The sequence below is a fragment of the Peromyscus eremicus genome, unplaced genomic scaffold, assembly GCF_949786415.1.
Source record: "Peromyscus eremicus unplaced genomic scaffold, PerEre_H2_v1 PerEre#2#chr22_unloc_1, whole genome shotgun sequence".
Lineage (NCBI taxonomy): Eukaryota > Metazoa > Chordata > Mammalia > Rodentia > Cricetidae > Peromyscus > Peromyscus eremicus.
The window spans coordinates 7,391,384-7,413,827 of NW_026734286.1; the positions used below are offsets into that span (position 1 = coordinate 7,391,384).

Here is a 22,444-nt window from a genome sequence, read left to right on the forward strand (position 1 = left end):
AAATATCAGAAACATCACCGTTGTTAAAGAACTCATGGCAAATACAGCTTTAAAAAATTAAGATGGGGGGAAATTGTACCACAGTTTGAGTATAAAAACCAACTAAATTTTTGTGATATCAAGGTTCCATCCTACAGTCTGGGGATAGTAGGAGTACAAAGAGGCTTCCAGACTGCTGAGGAGTTTGAGACAATTGTAAATATGTTTCAACAACATTTTCAGACCTGCTGGAAGCTGGAGGTCTGGAACCTGACTCCAATTTAGACAACTATCTTCTGTTGGGAAATTGACTGTTATGGAATGACTAGCTAAGCAATTGAGAAACAGAATATTCCTTACAAGGTTTTTCTCTTTTTTCATTCTAGGTTTGCTGTAAACTGAGATAGCTCTTAATAGAGTTGGTATAAAACATCTGAAATGCATAGCAACAGAAGTCACTAAATCCCAGAGTTAAGAGAGCCATTAAAGAATTAAACTCTTGTTTCTCCAGAACTTTGAGAATGATAAGCTCTGAACTTTAGAAATGATTTGTGTACTTTGTCTAGTTAAGAGAATCTAATACAGAGTGGTGATAATTAAGAGTAAAGAGTAGCCGGGCTGTGGTGGCTCACGCCTTTAATCCCAGCACTCGGGAGGCAGAGGCAGGCGAATCTCTGTGAGTTCGAGGCCAGCCTGGTCTCCAAAGTGATTTCCAGGAAAGGCGCAAAGCTACACAGAGAAACCCTGTCTTGAAAAACCAAAAAAAAAAAAAAAGAGTAAAGAGTAGAAAATTATTCTGTCTTGTTAGAAGTTGTTAAGTTGCTAAGTGTTAAGAAATCTTTAGGTGTTTGCTAAGTTAGATATATGCTAATGGTAGCCCTATAAGTTTGTAAAATAGGGCTATAGAACTTCTTTATAAATATAAGCTTGCAAGAAGTATCTAAGGTAGTCCTAAAACATGTAGTAATAACCTTGTAAGAAGTAAAGATGCTAGTTGTAAATGTAAGTTTAAATAAGCATAAGATGAATATAAGTAAATAAGAATTGTATTTGTTAAGGTAGTCTTAGAGTTTCCTTAAGGATATAAGTAAATAAGAAGTATATGTGAGTTTATGAAAAAAAGTGTAAATGTTGAATGTGAGTCTAAATGCTTTGCAAGATATGTTACATGTGATTTTGTGAAATAGTGTAAATATTGAGTATGAATCTATGCTTAATGTACATGGTAAAAAAAAAAACAAAAGGGAGAGAGACAAAGAAGTTAGTGTCATAGTAGACTGCAAAGCAGGCAGTCTGAATGGTTTCAACAGCTCCAGAAGCTGCTAAGAAGCAAGATTGTGGACGCCAGAACCAGCCATAAGGCATTTGCAGTTGAGATCCGTGGAGATTGACACAACACGGAGAACCTGAGCTAACATTAAAAATGGTGCAGTTTAAAATACTACTGTACCTAAAAAGGTCTCTGGCTTGAGAATAAAAGTTGCAGAGACTCTTGTTTGAACTAAAATTGTTAACTGCAAAAAGTTTTGGTTGTAAAATGTCTCTTCATATTTGCAAGTGAAAGCCTGATATCAGAATTTACTTTTTTTGAACTTTTTGAACTTAAAATAATGAGATAAAACTACAAAAAGATTTTGGTTATGGATTTCTTTATATTTGAAAGGCTAGTACCAGAATTTATCATTTGAATTTTGAGACTTAATAAATGAAATGAACAATAGATTTCATTGCAATGGGACAATTTTGAGTTTACTTATAGTAATGACCTAGGAACTGTTTTCTGGAATTGGGTTACTGTTTAAATGAAGAAATTTATTTCTACCTAGAATCAAGATGAAGTTTTGTGTATGCATATATGCTTTATTAACTGGTGTTTCATGAATTGTTTTATGGAACTGTTTATGTAAAAATGGAATTACTAATGGAACTGGTTTGGTGTTACAAATGGAACTGTTTAAACTGAAAAGTTTGGGTTCCTCTAACTAGGTTGGAGATTTTGTTTAAAAAGTTATAAAGAAAAAGAGGAGTTATGAGTGAATTAAGGTTGAATTATGTTTGCAGAAATTATGTTTGACCTATTGGTATTAATGCGCCCTAGTTTTGTGGAGTTGAGGAAATATTTAAGTTTGATGTTAATACATCAGAAGTTTTTCCTACATTCTGTTAGCAAGAAAATTCAAATGCTTAAGAGTTAAAGTTGTAAGATGGAGAAAATTGTTAACTATATATAGCACCATATATGCTATTTCAAATGGTTCTGTTAAGAGTTTGTTTTGTGTTGTAAGATTGGGAAAACTGTAACTATGTATAGTAATATTTATGTTAACCTGTTAATGGTAATGATGAAGCTAAGGGATTCTTTAAGTTTGTAGTTACCTTAAGAGTTTTTGGTTTAAAGAGGGCTTGATGCAGCTAAAGACTGCTGTAGTCAGCTTGGACCTAATCCCAAAAAGAAATGCCATCTATATCATCCTCTACTCCATACTGGGAGGTATAACAGCTATGGAGATTGCTGTAATAATGACTTATTTTTTATATAATAAGAGAGGGGGACCTGTGGGAGCCTGTTTTCAGGTTCCTCATGGCTTTACCCAGCAAGTCCACATAGAGGATGATTATGGGCCATGGGCCTGAATGCAGGTGTCTGGAATGGTATGCACTTGCCTGTGCTGGGGGAGGAGGTCTTTGATCCACCCCTTGGCATCTCTATAAATACCCTGGGGCAGAGACAGTCGGGTCCTGTTGGAAAAGGTTCCAGGCCCTCTCGAGGCTATCCTTTATTCTCTACTTATTTATCTCAGCAATATTCTCAGCAATATAAATCTTTCTAGCTAATATTTCCTGCTGCTCACACTCAAGAAAATTCTGGGTAGCTCTGAGGTTGGTGGGTCAATGCCCCACAACTCTGATACCTACTGAATCTTCTCCAGCACCCAAACACAGACTTTTAATCAAACCTCAACTCTCTGAACACTCAGTTTTTAGTGTGAGCATCTGCATGCACACACACACAATTCTGATAATCTGTCCAGTTTAGGAGTGGAGAGATGGCTCAGCAGTGAAGGTCACATATTGCTCTTGGAGAAGACATGAGTTTCATCCCCAGATCTAACATGGTGATGCACAATCATGCCTACATCCTCTTGCCTAGGATCTGATGCCCTCTTCTGTCTTCTGTGTGCACCAAACACTCATGGAGAAATACATATATGGATGCAAAACACTCATACAGTTGAAATAAAATAAGTAAATTTAGCAAATTAAAAACACAACCCCCAAATTTCTTATATGTCACAGTGGATAAACAGCAAGGCAAACATACAAATGTGATAAATATCTGTAGGCAAAACTATAAGTTAGTAATTAAAAGAATCAAGGAATTGGATAAAAGGATAGAATTCCATGATTGTAGACAGGAAGCTTCATTACTATGTCAGTACAGATTTGAGCTATAGATTCAACAAAAGTCCAAAAAAAGTCTAACTAGTAATGTTATCAACAACAGAAAAATGAAAAAAAGTCACCAAGAAGAAAAAATGGTCCACACAAGACTGAATAAATAGCACACATAGTGACATCAACTGGCTTGAAAACTTGCCATATACCTACAATAAGACTGTACTGTTTGGAAAAGAATAAAGACATTTACAGAACATCAGAGAAAACTTAGAAATAGACAAGATAAAAAAATATAGTCAGTGTTGACAAATGAGGACATGAAAACTACCTCAAAGCATTTCATGTTACCTTGGAGAAACCCACAGGACCTCACTGGTCACCATGGGAAGTCATGGGACCTCAAGGAACCTCATAAGACCACCTGGATCATCATGGAAACTCTCACAAGACCTCATAGGTCCTCTTTGCCAGGTGCTGCCATTTCCACCATGCCTTCCATGACCTGCTGTCTTTGCCACTTACCTGCCAGTGAGTGCTTCCATTTTGATTACTGTATAACTATGTAACTGCACAGGCCCCATGAACTGCAGATGTTCCTTTTGTCTTCTTTAGCTGTTTGTCTTATACCCAATTGTGGTTTAATGATTTTGTGATATCTTCTTCCTCAAACTTGGCCATTCCATCTCAAGTCTAGAGGTTGACACTTTCCATTTTAGTTTGGGATCCATCAATGGTTGATGAGCCATCAGTAAACCATGCCTTAGCAGAGGATTTGACCATTCTGTTGGTCCCTGCAGTTCAATAGTTGCCTCTCTTGGAGGAGGGGTGACCACTTTAGATTCTGAACTATTTCTTCAGTGCTAACCATATCCCGGTCACTAAGGAATTCTGATATGTACCATTTCCACTGTAATACCTTTTCTTTCATGCTGAGGACTCTGCTTTTGAAGAAATTCAATGCATCATTGTAAGGGGTGCACTGATCACCATAGGATAGTTGGTCTTCACTATCAGGTTCTCCATGCCTCAAAAAATGTAGACATTTTTTTCTGAGAGGATATTTGTTTTCCTTATATGGAAAATGTTTGCAATAGAATTCATATGGAAAATGTAGGTGGACTCTTTTTGCTTTATGAAGAGTCCATAGATGCCAATTAAGCTATAAATATGATGATATCTATTGTCAGGATACCATCTGGTTAAACAGTGGTCAAGGTTGCATGCACAGAGAAGAGCATAAAGGCAGCCACAAAAGCTGCTCTTTGTTCCTGTCCCCACTGGAAATTAGCTGCCCTTTCTAGTAATTCTGTAGAGGATTTGTTACAATAACCTGTAAACACGGCATCTGACTTTTGACCCTGAGTAGTGACATTAAAAACGTGAACTACCACGCATTTAAGAAACAAATAAGCTATAGAGATCTGTCTGTCTCTGCAGGGATGAAAAGCATGGGCCATCACTGCTCTCTCAAACATCTTAGCTTCCAATCTAACTCTGATTTTAGAAAAACAGTTGGAGCTGTAGCAACACTTTGAATTTACTTTAAAAATGTAAATCTCTTAACTGTGATTTTTTAACAGCAAACAATAAAATATCCTTTTTATTTAAGAAGAAAACTCAAAAGCTGATGTCCAAAATGTCATGGGTCACGTTACAATCTACAGTCTATAACATTGTAGCATGGAATTGAGACATGTGGACAAGAAAAGCCATGTTTCATTTCATGCCAGTAAGACAAGTGTGCCGTTGGTAAATTATCATTTGAAATTTTTTTTAAAAAAAATTTTTCTTGTTTGATCAAAGAAAGGCATTTGTTAGTATTTATATTAGCTTGGATTGAATGACTGTTTTATGAACTGTCATCTCTTCTTATTAAGCAGGTCCTTCCTATTCAAAAACTACTTTATCAATGTTGACGGTATTCACTGCTATTTTTCTCCTGTGAAAGCAAAGGTAAAATCTCTTTTCCAAAGGAACATATATCCCAGTTTCCATTCTAAGGTTAACACATCTTTAAAATATACAAACTAATTTAATTCACAAGTTCTTTGTACTATACAATATCTCTCTGTGCCTATTGTCTGTCCTCATGGGCATATAAAAATTTGAAGTTAATAAAACACTTAGATCACTGTGTAATCTAACTTTGGGAGTTTTGATGCTGACAGATAATGATTGGGTCAAATTTGATATTGGGGCCTCCAGAAAGCCCACTCAGAACATTTCCCAATGTCAAAGGGTTACCTTGTCTGTCCCTTTATGATCTGAATTCAGCCGTACAATACCAGCCTTTGTCACACCTTCTGTGTACTCCAGAAGGCTGAGACCTTTTTAAATTATCTCTAGAAAAAATGATGGGCATTCTATGCAGGGGCTTTACCCATTAGCCACAACATTCCCTGGATTTATTAAATATTGCACTGTAGTCATATTTATTGCCATAACTGAATTTTGGGTCCAGAAGCTCAAAACTATCTACTAAGCCCATCTGCCACATTCCTGCCATCACCCCATGTTCCACACTGGTTATGTTTCCCTTTCACAGTGAGCTTACACTCTGCTGGTGAATACTTGTGATATAGGTGGCATATCAGAAGTTGTAACATGTGAAGTGTTGCAGAGTAATGGGAATCACAGGGAGAGTGTACGGAGTCATGGTGAGATGGGGCTAGCTGAGCACCATTGGTATTGTCCAGGCTGATTTCCCAGTGCAGGAGTCCTGGTCATCATCCTGCAGGCTGAGGGAGGTGGTCCCTAAGGCTTTATCTTGCAGAGGTGAATGATGGAGACTGAATCCCTGAGCTGTCTCCTCAACAGCCTGAACTTGCATCAAGTGCATCTATAGCAAGACACAACGACACACCTCTGTACCTAAATCAAAACCCGAACTTCAGTGGTCATTAATGGCTGAAGCAGGGACATGTCCCTGAGGCACCTAGCCCAGGCTGGATCCAGCAAGCTATCCCTCTCTGTACAAAGACGGTTTCCTTATGTCCCATTACCTGACCATGCTCCACAAAGCAAGCAGTAACTAGATTCTCAGCAGCAAGACTCTCATTTGGCTTCTCAGTGCCTCCTCCTCCAAGAGCTAGCCAGGATAGCCTGCTGCACCTTCAAAGCCTCCTTTAGCAGAAAGGCTTCTTTGGAAGTTCTGTAATCTGGAGGGGGCAGGAGCTTCATGAGGGGCCACCCTGAGCCAGGATGTAATGAGGGACCTCTTCACTGAAAGTTGGTACTGAGTACCAGATTCAGGACAGGAGCTGACCCAACTCAGGACCTGTGTTTGAATATCCCAGGTGCTGAAAATGTTTCTCATTTAAATTTTGGGGAAGGGAAAAATTCCCTTGACAGGATAACAGATCATGTTTTGATATTCATCAAAACTTGGCATCCAGATTGGCCTCTTCAGGGGGGAAATATTCAGCTTCTATGGATTTCAACTTGATCTCAGGTAAAACAAAGTACAAAAGGGGTGGAATATATAGGGCCAGAATGACAAACAGGAAGTAAAGCAATATGTGGACAATACAGCCATGAATTTATGGGGATGTGACTTGTTACAATCAAAAACACAGATTAACTTTTAATGACTCAAGGCACTGTGTACTCACAGCACAAATAAACCAGGCACCATCCACTGTCTGAACTTCAGGTCAGCAAATACTTTGTCTATTTGGCTCTAGACAGAAAGCCACAATGCCTCCCCTGTCCTTAGGGTCTCCATTGGCACATTTTGGGGAATTATAGAGTCTGGCATGCCTTGCCATGCCCAATAACCCATAAAGTCAACTTGGAGTATAATATCAATTTATGATATGCCCAACTTTGACCTGTGACCTCCACACATGCACATTCACACAAAGAACACACACAAACTGATACAACTGAGGGCTAGAGAGATGATTCTGGTGGTAAAGATACTTGCTGCCAAACCTGTTTTATATCTGAGAACCATCACTGGGAACCACATGGTTGACGGAGAAAATGGATTCAGGTAAGTTGTCCTCTGATTCCCACACATGCATGCGCTCACCCCTACATTAATAAATATATGCAGACTTACAATTTTATAGGAGTACACATGGGATACATGGGTTCAAATCCTGCTAATGGTCCATTTATTGTCTTTCACCTTTGTTAAATGCCTTCACCACCCTATGCCTGTTATTCAGACAGATGTAAGTGCACCACACTTGTTACCATAGTTACAATAACCAGTTGGAACAATACCCAGAATTGCTCTAGCCATGACTGTTTTCCTTCTCTGTTTCAGTTTCCCATGTGAGAAGTGGAAGGATTCTGCTATACTTTGCCACCTGGGAGATTTTTCAGTTTTGTGTAATCTCAGCTTGGTGTGCTCCACCAGCGAGCAAGAAGGAAGCCTCTTTTTCATCATTTCCTTGTCCTTGTCCAGGGACTCCTGGGCACAGATCTGGCCCTGGAATGCTCACTCACCCTCTATATGAGGACACTGAAGCTGCAACTAAGCCATGACCATGGTCTCGGTAGTGTATCTCTCTCTCTTCATAAGCAATGCCTCACACCGCATTTGTGGCCCTAGCCCACATGAGACTCTCAGGACATTTTGACCCCAAGAGGATTGAATTCCTGGGCCTCTTCCCATCCTTCCATGCTGAACTGGTGGCATTCCATTTCAAGAAAGGTTCTGGAATACAATCCAACCCCAGAAACATTCTGATCTTGTCAAGCACCTCTGGCTACTACCTGTGAGCCCCAAGACACACAGTTAGGCCACTCTGTGCTCTGGCTTGCTCATTGCCTAGTCCAGCCCTGTTCTTCAGGTACTTAGGAAGCCAAGCCAAGGGGCAGGATTCAAAGGCTACACTGTGAGTTCTAGACCAGTCTAGGCAACTGAGATAGACTCCATCTCAAAACACATACCCAGTTTATTTTAACAAAAGTTTGTGTTTGCAGTTTTGGTTTGGTTTTAGAAGGTTCGGTGTAGACCTGTATATGAAAAACTTGGCTATATCAATGTTTTCATATTAGATGGCAGTCATTGGATAGAATACTTGCTCAGGACACACAAGACCTCTGCATAAATGGCATCGTAGTAAAACCTGTCATCCCAGTAACTGGAGGTGGAAGCAGAAAGGTTTGAAGTTCAAACCTGAACTTCATCAGCCTGTTTAAAGAAACAAAAAAAAAAATCAACAATTAAGAAAAAAGGATCAGGGCTCAGTGTTCATCATGGCATGGCTCAGCAGGTAAAAAGTGCTTGCAACCAAGACTGATGGACCTGGTGTGGTCCTCAGAACAGACATGGTAGAAAAGAAGAACTGGGTCACACAGCCTGACATCTGAATTCAAACTGTATTATTCATGAGGACACACAAAGATAACAATAATGAAATGAATCTTAAAAGAAATAAAAAGGGATGAGAAATTGTTTAGCAGTTTACCACCTGGCATGGACTGCACGGTGACCATTGCTGTTTGACAAAGTTCCAGCATTTCCTCATTGCCGATCTTAATTCTCCAGCATCATTTTTATTTCAATTTTAATAATTCTCACTATATGTTATGGAGTTTCCTTATGCCTTTTACTGTGGGAAATTTATTTTGCTGGCTACACTGTAGGATGGGAACATATACATAGGCAAGGCAGTCTCTTTAAACAAAATTCTTGGAAAAAATCCCCACCACCATGGAACCACACAATGTCATTACTTTGCCTACTCCCACACAAGAAGCCCCATTGTGTCCCCCTGATTACACCAAAAATAGAGAACTTAATGATTTACTAACTGGATATACCTAGTTCCAAGGATGAAAGCAACTATGAAAAATAAACAATGGGATCACATCCAGAAAAGCATTAAGATACTTGCTGAATTTATCACTTTTTGCAACAGGAAATATGCTGTAATGAGGTTGATGGCTGCTTTTATCCTGGAATCACAAAGTCTGTTTTTAACCTGCTTGAGTCTAAACTAAGATTCAGTTATACAGCATAAAATGTGTAGTTGTTTTTCAATAAAGCAGCAGATATACTGTTTCATGCTCAGATCATGGCAGTCTCCTTCCTCTACTGATGCCTGATCTCTTCTTTGAGACCTGAACTCCTATGACACCGGATTCCAGCAAGTACCTCTTGTAGAAAACACAATTCAGTTTCCAACAGCCACATGGCAGCTCACATCACCTCACATCTGAAATTACAACATTGATTACATTGTTACTGTCCAGTATGAATTCTTTCATGACTGTGAAGATTACTCTTCTTTGCAAATGCTTTACCACATTGGTCATATGTATAGGGTTTCTCCCTAGTATGAATTCTTTCATGACTTAGGAAGCTACTCTTCTGTATGAAGGCTTTACCACATTGATTACATTCATAGGGTTTCTCTCCAGTATGAAGTCTTTCATGACTGTGAAGATGACTCTTCCATGCAAAGGCGTTACCACGTTGATTACATTCATAGGGTTTCTCTCCAGTATGAATTCTTTCATGGGTGAGAAAATAACTCTTTGTTGCAAAGGCTTTACCACATATAGGGTTTCTCTCCTGTATGAATTCTTTCATGACTTTGAAGACTAACCTTCTGTGCAAAGGCTTTACCACATTGGTCACATTTATATGGTTTCTCTCCAGTATGAATTCTTTCGTGACATAGTAGGCTACTCTTCTGAACAAAAGCTTTACCACATTGAGTACATTCATAGGGTTTCTCCCCAGTATGAATTCTTTCATGTTTGTGAAGATGACTCTTCAATGCAAAGGCTTTACCACATTGATTACATTCATAGGATTTCTCTCCAGTATGAATTCTTTCATGGGTGAGAAGATAACTCTTTTTTGCAAAGGCTTTACCACATTGATTACATTCATAGGGTTTCTCTCCAGTATGAATTCTTTCATGACTTTGAACACTACTCTTCTGTGCAAAGGCTTTACCACATTGATTACATTCATAAGGTTTCTCTCCAGTATGAATTCTTTGATGGCTGAGAAGATAACTCTTCATTGCAAAGGCTTTACCACATTGATTACATTCATAGGGTTTCTCTCCAGTATGAATTCTTTCATGATTGTGAAGACTACTCTTCAATGCAAAGGCTTTACCACATTGATTACATTCATAGGGTTTCTCTCCAGTATGAATTCTTTCATGGGTGAGAAGATAACTCTTTTTTGCAAAGGCTTTACGACATTGATTACATTCATAGGGTTTCTCTCCAGTATGGAATCTTTCATGAATTTGAAGACTACTCTTCAGTGCAAAGGCTTTACTGCATTGATTACATTCATAAGGTTTCTCTCCAGTATGAATTCTTTGATGGCTGAGAAGATAACTCTTCATTGCAAAGGCTTTACCACACTGATTACATTCATGGGGTTTCTCTCCAGTATGAATTCTTTCATGACTTTCAAGATGACTCTTCCGTGCAAAGGCTTTACCACATTGATCACATTCATATGGTTTCTCTCCAGTATGAATTCTTTCATGACTTTGAAGATTGCTCTTTCGTGCAAAGGCTTTACCACATTGATTACACTCATAGGGTTTCTCTCCAGTATGAATTCTTTCATGACTTCGAAGACTATTCTTTCCTGTAAAGGCTTTAAAACATTGATTATATAAATAGGGTTTCTCTCTTGTATGAAATTTTGCATGACTTTGAAGATTTCCTGTCTCTGCAAAAGCTTTATCACATTGATTATATACATATGGTTTCTCTCCAGTATGAATTCTTTCATGTCTGTGAAGATCACTCATCTGTACAAAGGCTTTACTACATTGATTCTCTCGAGTTTGAATTCTATGTACTTGATGATGAAGACTGTAATATGCAAAGGCTTCATAACTTTGATTATACTCATAGGGTTTTCCTTCCAAATGAATTCTTTGGTATACTTCTAAAGAGCAATCAGTTATAAAGGCTTTACCATGTTGATTACATTCATAGAGAGCCTCTTGGTTATTGGTTCTTTGGTGTGTTTGACGATGCCTGTCAAGCCTGAAGCCTTTAGTAGATGACTCACATTTATTATTTTCTCTTCCCACATGAGCTTTTTCACATCTTTGAAGAGAACTTGAAGAACTCAGGGTCTGACCACACTGATTGCATTCATGACATTTTCTTATACTGTGAGCCACACTACATGTGCAAAGTGAACCAGTAGAGAGAGATGAATTTCCATATTTCTGGTACTCATAAGATTCTTCTCCAATGAGAGTTTCTTGATGAATTCCCACTGAAGTTGGAAAACCAGTTAATTGTAAACTTGTATCACAGTCATCATGTCTTCTCATAGTGGGGACTACCACATATCTTCCAGTTGTTCTCAGAGAGAAAGAACTACAATGCTTCTTTCCATTTCCCTTATGCTCACATGGATTGTATCCAGAGTGACAGATGACACACCGGCTAAAGGAAGATAACAAATAAAGGGTTTTAACATTGCATTCCCATAGTCGAATGTTTTGTGTGTCATACAGATGTGGAATAGAGATTCATGTTTCTACACCAAGACAACCTCTTGGTCTCTCATACAGTGCTCCTCTCACTAAACTATGCTAAATCACTCACTACAAGTATATGAGCAACACTAGCTTTAATACCAAAGCTTTGCTTCTAAAAGGTCTTGGCCATACACTAATGCCCTCATCAATGATATCATAATTGGAAGGCATGATGGCAATTGGATGGACAGTTCAACAACATGCCTCTCACATGGCTATGATTGAAACTGTGACATCTACTATGGCATTGTTTCCTTGTCTCGTCCTTAAAGGAATGCTTTGCAAACAGTGATCAGCTACCTGACATTGGAGTACATGGTGTTGTGACAATTTAATAACCATCACAAAGCTGTGCTTATTTACACAGCTGCTTTACATTAAAAGTTCAGGGCACATTAACATTTTTTCAAACTGTTTGAAATCTCCTGCTCAGGCAGCCCCATTGCAGAAAGCCTGCCATCCATGGGTCCTCCCCCAGAGATGTCTGGGACCATGCCTACCAGCTATTTAAGACCCAGCCCATACATCTGCCATGGGTGCTCTCGTGAATTGTCTCCTGCTTTCCTGAGAGCCACCTGGGACTGCTCTGCTTTGCCCTGCCCTTTTTATTAAAACTGGACTTATTAATTCAGTTTGATTTGGTTTACAGCACTGGTGATGGAGGAACCCACAAACTGGAGATCCAATACTTATCTGTGGTGCACTGGCCAGGGTGAGTAGTCCTTCCACAACCATGTGGTGTGGCTGTGGAAGGCCATTCACTCTCTCTCCCCACTCCACCTTTGCCACACTGAATGAACAGCTCAGTAAGCCACCCATTCCCAAACCAAAATGTCTTAAGAGGTCCAGGACCTCTTCCAACCTCTAGACTGCCTGCTGAGCCACTGCAGTGCTAGGTGACTCTAGCCTGTTTCAGGGAGCAACAGTCAATGTCCTTGGAATTCCCCTGTGCGAGAGAGACTTCACCAGAGTCCACCCCACACACAGCTCCCAGATGTGATTTGTGTACCTGCCCTCACAACCACATCCCCAGCAAATGGCTTGTGAATGGGTACTTGCTGAGTCCAAGTTCTGTCCCCAGAAATTCTGGGGTTGTCTCCTCCAAATTGAGGCTGCAAGAATACTGCCCCCATTCTTCTCTCTTCCCTGTTACTCTGCATCTTGTTCCCAGCGTGTAGTTCGGCCACACTGTGATTCTAATGCTCTTATTCCTCTCCCTCCCATGTTCTGTTTGTCTGTCTGCCTGCCTCTCTCTTTCCTGGTATATGATCCAGTCACACCAGGATTCTCCCTGTAAAACATCCATTCTCTTTGGTCCTGTCTGCTCTCACACCCTGAACTATGGCATAAATATCTCCAGCCTGTTTGTCTGACTGTTTGCTCCCTCATTCTTTCATCCCTCCCACCAGAGATGCTGCTGCCACCACACCACCACCACCACCACCACTAACCTCCACCACCTCCCCCACCACCGCTGCCACACCACCGCCACCACCTCGCTGCAGCCCAGAGGGGTCACTGTTCCCATACTCCCCACCCCTAAAATTATACCTGCCCACTCCACCCTTAAATCTGTTCTACTTCAATACACTCTGCTACACCTTCCTCCCTCCTAAAAATCTCTTTTTCCAAAATTCTCAACTTGCTGCTCTGACTTACTCAACAGGGCAGCATGTGCTGCTACTCTGTTTTTTCAGTTTCCCTCTGCAGCAACTTCTTTGGGTTCTGGGTATCAGGCTTCCAAACCTGAGAGGAGCCTCATTAAAAAAAATTGTTTCTGTTAATGATCCTGTTTACTTTTTATGTGTGGTGGAAATGTGTGAATGGTGTGGCCACAGAGGTGTGTTTCTGACTAGTTTTGAATGCCTGAGTTTATGTGTCCTGAATGTGTCTTGCTAATTGGGTATGTTTTAAAATCTGTAAGGCTTGTGACTACAGATTGAAACTGTTCTGAAGAACATCACCAGCTGCCATTTTCATTGAGGTTAAAGAAATACTTCACCACCATCTTTAATAAGGGTAACCACTTGGACTGACCCCACCAAGGAGACATTAGGTCTCCAATATAACTCGGGTTAGGATATATTTCTGTTGGATAATTTCTGTCCTGTCCTAAAAACAAGGTTTATTAAACAGAATTTAAAACAATGATGGTTTTGACCACTGATATTGAAATATAAATTGTCAGCAATGTTAATACTTGGTATAGCCTGGTATATCTTAGGATCACCACTGAAAACTACAGACTGAATCTTCTGGCTTTTACTAACATTGATAAGCTGTAACTAATTGGGTAAACTGTACATTTAGACTTAACTTACATATGCCCTCAAAGTTAAACCTAAACAACATTTGTCTAGTTTAGATATACCTAACAGATTTATTCCCTAATTCTCAAACACTCTGAGATCTGAGAATATGGCATTTAATATAAAAGCTTTTTATGAGAGGCATGCCAACTCCTGGAAGCATCCTGTATCTTCTCCAAGAAGATGGATGGCCACAGAAGAACTTCCACCTGGACCCTTGCCTCAAGAGTAAAAAAAGTCAGACACAAAGTGAAAAGCTGCTTTACACCTTTAACTGCTGCTGAGATCATGTCCAGACTATGAATAGGTGGAGCATTGGGGGAACAATTGTCCCACTCTGCCAAGACAGGTAGGTCGATCTCCCCAAATTTCTACTCCACAAAGAATCTGTCAGATCCTCTGTGCTCGGCATCTGAACAAGTGCTACCTCTGGGACTTGTCGCCCAGTGACCACGGAGAGACTTGGGACTGCCTGGGTAACTGGAAAGCTCCTTCACTCCTGCTTATTTACTTATCCTTCTCAGATCTCATGATGTTTGATGACCAGGGTACTAATAGATTTGCCAGTTTAACAGCACCCTCAATCCCCAAGGCAACAATCACCTTAGTAGCTCATTAGTACATTTCCTGTTAAAAATAAAGACAGGTGTGCCTCATTCACAGACTCCATGGTACAGGATAAACTGGTTTCAGATATAACTTCAGAGGTTCAAAGTTTTAGGTTTGATAAATGCAGTTTTGACAAACTGATACAAAATTGATTACAAACAGATTTCAGGGGCCCTTAAATTTCTGTGGATTTTACTGGTCCAGCTTTTAGAGGTAGGTTAGCATTAGAGAGGATATAGAACCCTGGAGGCATGTTCAACTCCCTCCTCCTTCACTCATACAACCTCCTTTCTTCGGTGAATTTAGACTTAAAAACATTCATGCCTTTTAACCAAAGCCATAGCTTTGTACTATGACACCAAGATGTAAATCTGTTCCAGCAGTTTTACAGACACCTGAAGGTTCCTGGGAAAAGGGCTGTTCTACTTCATAAAGAAGTCTGACATAATGGAAATTAATTTCTGTTTCCAAAGCCTATTTTTGACCCCACCCATTTTTGAGCATATTCTGTAGGTTCACTCCTCCTGCCTGGGCCAAGGCCAAACCCACAGGGGGCCCTACAGATACACCAGCTCCCGGAACAGTTCTGAGGATGCCAACCACCAAACAAGGATGCCAACTGGACAAATACTAACAGGTAGATTTCACCCACATGCCTGCTCATAAAATGGCTCCATATCTCTTAACTCTTATTGACACATTTACAGGATAGATGCTCTCCCAACCTCCAGAAAAATAGCAGATGCTATGGCTCCAGTACTCCTGGAAAACATCATCCCTAGATTTAGCATGCCATCTCCCCAAGCTCCTGGGACTTCACTGCTGGTACCACCTCTCCAGGCACAAGTGGGCACCTACCCAGCAACTGAAACCTTGTTCTCCAAGATGTCCCAATTAAGGGCATATCTGCGCTCATGCCTCACTAATTCACCCTTGACTCTTTTGTACAACCAGGACACTTCTCAGTTGCATTCTTTCTGGCAGTCTTCCTATTACCAATGGCTATCCCTGTTCATAAGGCCAGTGATAAAAAGCTATTCTTTTTTCTCCTAGGAATCTGCTTTCTCTGCCTCCTCAAGAATAGATGCATGAGGTCTCCTGGATGGCAGCTATCCAAATGCTTCTCCACCCATACCCCTGCTGAGCATGGGCCCACCTGACTCCCAACTCCCCTCAACCCACATGGTCCCATGCTAGCAGGAAGTACACAAACTTGAACCTGTACCCATATATACCCAAAAATTTGGGATGTTTAGAATCTCCAGCAGAGTGGGCCTCATTCAAGAAAGCCACCAATGGCAGATCCTGCCCCAGAGATGCCTGGGACCATGCCCATGCCTACTGGCTATTTAAGACCTGGCCCATAGATCTGCCATGGGTGCTCTCCTGTTCTGTCTCATGCCTTCTTGAGAGCCCCTGGAGTGCTCTGCTTTGCTATGTTCTGTTTATTAAATCTGGACTTATTAATTTGGTTTGATTTGACTTATTGCATCAGTGATGGAGAAACCCAGCAACCAGGAATCCAGTACTTATCACAGACATACATATATATCAGCTTGCACGTAAAAATTACCTGCTATGTCTTGTAGAATTTTGATAATGTTCTTCAATATTGAGGTCTTCCCATTTGGATCCTAAAGTACAGTATCAGAAAATGTGATATATTACTTGAAATTAGGAACAATTGAAATTACTATCTTTCATGAACCTTAGAACAATGCCTGCTATATTCACCAGAATTTTTCTTCTTTAACATTCAAAACTATAGGAGAGCACCAATCTCCAAGAAAGGCTTCTTCCCTTAAGTTAAAAACTGACAGAAAGCTCACATTCTTACCTACAATAGTGAGGTTCCAGTAGGTTTCCAGCATCACATCTTTGTAGAGACTCTTCTGGGAAAGATCCAGCAAAGCCCACTCTTGATGAGTGAAGTTCACATGCACATCCTCATAGGTCACTGCATCCTAAAGTATCCCATATATGCATATAATAGAAACGGTGAGACTGACTGCATTGTAAATGTACACTTCATTGAGAATATATTTACATAATTCTGTGTGATTGATACATTCTTGACATGGGTGAGTAAATATCAAATGCAGTCACCAATTCATTTTGAAATTAAACATCAAGAGAGAATGACACCTTCCATTTCAGTGCCTAAAGAATAGAATATGGCACAGCAGGAGAAATGCCTAGGAATATATACAGGGAGACATGCAAACAGAGTAACACTATTTAGTATACATCAGCAGAATTTTATCAAATTTATTAACTTCAAGAACGGACAGACAATAAGGGTGGGTGGTGCACAACTCTAATCCCAAACCTCGGGAGGCAGAGACAGGTAAAATTTGTGATTTCCAAGCCTGCTTGGTTTATGGAGAGATTGCCAGGATAGCCAAAGGTACATAGTGAGACCCTGTCTCTAACAAAAAAGAACAAGAAGCACTCAGGCCTCACTCAGAATTTCTTCATAGACTGAAATATTCACGCCAGCTGTACAATTGTCTATTGAACTATAAGGCTAATAATTCCTAGAAGCAAAGCATTTTTATTAAGTTGCTGTCTGACAGATCATCGAGCTCTCAAGAACATTAGTAAAGTAAATGCTAATCCTAAAACAGTAAAACAAACACCAAAAGGGTGGGAGTAGAGACAGATGGGTTAGCAGATAAGATAACACATTTGAAAACAATATGAAAGTGTAAAAACATACACAAATGTAGGGACAATATTACACATCGACAATTCAGTGATTTAGTAGATCACTATTAATTTCATGAATGAATGCATTCTTGCTCTGAAAAATGACACCAATGCCAAAGTTCAAAAGTTATGACAGGGGTAAAGTTCTGAACAAGAGCAAATGCCTGACATGTACAAAAAACTGATTGAATCTGCCAAAATTATAAACATAAAAATATCAAGCAAGAAATATGGATTGGCAAGGAAAAGCAATTGCTTCTACTTTACCTTACATTATTTAAGAATGAAGTCTGTACTGTTGGTGATGGCATGCCTACAGGAGAAGGAAGGGGGCTGCTCAATTTCAACAAAACAAAGAAATGTGGTGAGACTATATTCCTCCAGAAAGGCTCCTTCTCCTAAGGAGAAGTCACCAATAGTGACTCTAAGTCACAATCGTGATTGTAAGTCACCAATGAAGGCTCACACCAAAGACAAATGTTCAAAGTCAGCACACTACCTGGAAGATTTTTCATTTAACCCTAAACATTTAGACACAGGTCATGACAGGCTCGAGTCAAACCACGATGCAAACTGCATTTAGGATGATTTCAAAGATCCCCTATTATGTGATAGTCCAACACTGTTTGAATGTCCACAGGTGAAAAGGGCTCTTTAAATGCTCTTTGTACGGCAGAACCTCTTAAAGGAGCTGTGTCCGGTTTTTTGTTGTTTTCTTTTTACTTCTTCTTCAGCTTTCTCAGGATGTATGTGGAAATTCCATGCCCCACACTGAAACACCAAATGTATCAGGCATTTTTAGGGGGACACCAGCAAGCTCCCGAACCATGGCACAGATATTTATTATTAGTTATGGATGCTCGGCCTACCTTAGGTTCATCTCTGGCTAGCTCTTTCAACTTAAATTAACCTGTTTCTCTTTATCTGCCTTATGCAGATACATTCTTTCTGTAAATCTTTCCTGCTCTCTCCATGTCTGGCTGGGGGCTGCCAGACTCCTGGCCCTGGGTGTGTCCCTCTCTTTCTCCCTCATTCTCTCTTTTCTTCTTCCCTCTCTTTCTTTGGATCATAGATTTCTGCTCCTGTTTATTCTATCTGCCCACCAGCCCTGTGCATCCCTCTTCGGCCTAGCTAGCGGCCATTCAGCTTTTTATTTACCATCCAGGTGCCTTAGACAGGCAAAGTGAAACAGCAACACATCTCTTCATAATTAAACAAATGCTGGATAAACAAATGTAACACATCCTCACATCATTAAACAAATGTAGCAGATACAACTATAACACCTTCACATAAGATAATATTCCGCATCATAAACAAAGGTAACAAATCTTTGTCCAGTTAAAAAAATATTCCATAGCACAGTACTCTTTCATTTATCCTTATTTGGTTTCCCAGGACATGTGGAGAATATAGAAATGATATAACAAAATACTACATAACCTGTCTTACTGACTCTTCCCTTGCTGTGAAGCACTATGACCAAGGCAACTCTTTTTGTTTGTTTTTGTTTTTCCAGACAGGGTTTCTCTATGTAACAGACCTGGCTGTCCTAGGAACTCACTCTGTAGACCAGGCAGGCCTCAGACTCACAGATCTGCCTGCCTCTGCATCTCAAGTGCTGGGATTAAAAGCAAGCAACACTACCACTGATTTAAACATTTTAACATATTAAACCCAAAAGTCTTCAGTCCACCAAACATGAGGAGTCACAAATCTGTCTGATCGCAGCCCAGACCAAACTCAAGTGGGAGAAAATGGGGCCAAGCAACATCTTGTGTCTGGGGACCGAGGAGAAGGTGAAAGACCTGGATGATAACAACTGGCTTTAACTGTTACAGTCAGTTGGTGAAACTCATGGATGGATTCAGCTGTCTCTGGTTGGGGTCATGGAATTCTTTCCTCTGTTCCTTAGCTGCATGGGGCCTACCTGCCTAGACACAAGGACCATCTCCTCCTACATACTTGCAAACCTAATTAAAGAGTCTTTTTAAGGAAAGGGTGTAACCATGCACTTTTAATCATGGAGACTTGGGGACCCCACTGGGAACTGTGCCTAATGGAGGATGGGCTTCCTTAGCAGGGAGCAGGACTAACCTTGAGTAGAAAGCAACCATGTGTCTATTACATCAATATTATATTATGACAATGCAGAATTGGAGCTACAGATACAGCAAAAGTTCAATTAAAGTCTAACAATTTATGCTATAAATTAAATTGCATAAGAAACAAAAACAACATGAGAAAATGTCATCGTGAAGGAAAAATTGATCAACACACGACTGAATCAACAGTACATAAAAACACTGTGACACCATCTGACTTCTAACTTTGAATAAAATTGCAATAAAGACTGCACTGAACTGGGCGGTGGTGGGGGCACACACCTTTAATGGAAGCACTTGGTTGTTTGAGGCCAGCCTGGTCTACAGAGTGAGTTCTAGAACAGCCTGGGCTAACAGAGAAAACCTATCTCACGGAAAAAAAGAAAAAAAAAAGACTGTACTGTCTGGGAAAGAATAAAGAGATCAACACTACATGAAAGCACACTTAGAAATAAAAACAAAATAAATATAAATTCAATTTTACCACATGAGGCCAGAAATCACAGTAAGTCTGGCCTTAATGACACAGGTAAATGAACCACTATGGCATCCACATGCAAATGTTTTAATGACACAGACTTTACGCCCTGCACAGAATTAACTGCAGATGGATCCTACACCTGAATGTTCAGTGCCAAGTGCAGGACTTTTAGGAGACAATAGAGTGACCAGGGCTCTGCAAGTTAGCAAATCTGCCTTCCCTGGCCACATTTTTTACTGAACGAAATGAAAAAATGATCACCATGATCACCATGCCTTGCATGGTGACTAGGATATTTCCACACAAAGGCTCACACACCCCCATGCTCTGTGAAGGTGCAAACCCCAGTGATAAAATCACTCAGCGGTGCCGCTTCTGCCTGGGAGTTGCAGGGACCTCAGGGGACCAAAGGGAATCACATCAGACACTGTGTCCTGACGCCATTTCCACAGCACCGGTGGGACCCCACGCTGGGTCCCCCGGCTTCTCCCCACGTGGGACGGTGGCCCCTCGCTCACCATGGTGGATTCCCTGCCCACCGGCTGGCCTTGTGGCTCCCAGTCACAGCCCAGCTTGCAGAACAGTAGATCCATCCACCTCTAACCACTGAGCCAAAGACAGTCCTGCAGGGCAGAGCGGAAGTGCCCTCCCCATTCTGATTGGCAGTCCATCTGGAGGTCTTGACTGACTACTGAGGCCTGAGTGATATAAACAGCTTCCTAAGGGACAGTGCTGTGAAGAGAGGGAACCCACGGATTGGCAGTCCTGACTTTCACCCCAGGCACAGAACTGCCCCAGACCTGCAGAGATTGACATTGATGCAGAACTTGGTGCTGGACTGCAAAGTCTTCCCTGAACTATTCCTGCCCTCAGGAGGACTCTTGTCTGGGGAATTAGGTTTTGCTATGAACTGAGAAAGGAAAAAGGAAACCTGCCACTTTCTGGGCTATCAATACCTCAGGCATGTTGTAGAAAACGTGCTATGATTTTCATTTTTGTAAAAAAAAAAAATATATATGATTAAAAAAAAACACCTATACACTAATATGCACTCTCTTAAACTGTTGTTCTGTAGAAAAGGCCCATCAATATAAATACAAGATTTAGAGAAGTAAACCCTACAGGATCAGAGTGAGCTTTTTACTTATATCTATATTTACTAGAGAGCCTCAATACTCTAATGACTAAATTATATATAATTTATATATTTATTATAAATTAAACAAATATATAAATTTATTTATTTTATTTAAATATTATTTATATATTTATTTAACTCATAATAAATACATAAATTTATATACTTTTAATTATTTAAATAATAAATATATGTTATTGTCCATTTGACATAGGAGTCTACTGTGGTGATATTGTGTCCCCCAATATATTGTGCATCCTAATAAACATATCTGGGGTCAGAAAACAGAACAGCCACTAGATAGACATAGAGGCCAGAAAATGAGAGCACACACCCCTTTAATCCTAGCATTCCAGAGGCAGAGGTCCATCCAGATCTCTGTGAGTTCAAAGCCACACTGGAAAGAGCCAGGCATGGTGACACATGCCTTTAATCCCAGGAAGTGATGGCAGGAAGCAGAAAGGTATATAAGGCATGAAGACCAGGAACTAGAGTCTTTTTTAAACTTTTAGCTTTTAGCAGCAGTTCAGCTGAGATCCATTCACATGAGGACTCAGAAGCTTTCAGTCTGAGGAAACAAGATCAGCTGAGGAATTGGAAGGTGAGGTTGGATGTGGCTTGTTCTGTTTCTCTGATCTTTCAGCGTTCACCCCAATACTTAGCTCTGGCTTTGTTTTTATTAATAAGACCTTTTAAGATTCGTGTTACAGTCTACAGATTTGTTTTCTCTTACTTCTGCATCTTAGTGAAAATAAGTAAGGCAAATTAAGAATACTTATTTTTACATCATGCTTCTATTGTTTCATTTTCTTTATCAGGGTCTCACTCTGCAGCCCTGACTGGACAGGAACTTGATCTGCTGACCAGACTAGCCTAAAAATCATAAAGAAAAGTTTGCCTCTGCTGTAGAGCGCTAAGATTAAAGGTCTGCTCCACTCTGCATGACTTCTAGTAATTCTGCACAGTTACTAATGAAATAAACAGCTGTTGAGATTTAGCCTCAGATCCTCTCATTCTGCTTCCCTCACCAACTCCTGTAGCTAGAGTTTTCTTGCCTGGCCCACAGTCAGGGCAAATCTCTCTCACCTGCCAGTCCCACAGCCTCAGACCCAACCAAGTAAACACAGAGACTTATATTGGTTACAAACTGTATGGCCGTGGCAGGCTTCTTGCTAACTGTTCTTACATCTTAAATTAATCCATTTCTATAAATCTATACCTTG

At 40.3% G+C, this 22,444-nt stretch overlaps 1 protein-coding gene and 1 pseudogene across 1 annotated transcript in view; one reads left to right on the forward strand and one right to left on the reverse strand.

The window, feature by feature from the left end:
* Positions 1-22,444, forward strand: part of LOC131900701 (zinc finger protein 260-like) — a 409,697-nt gene that overhangs the window by 264,781 nt on the left and 122,472 nt on the right.
* Positions 9,578-20,604, reverse strand: LOC131900405 (zinc finger protein 431-like; annotated as a pseudogene).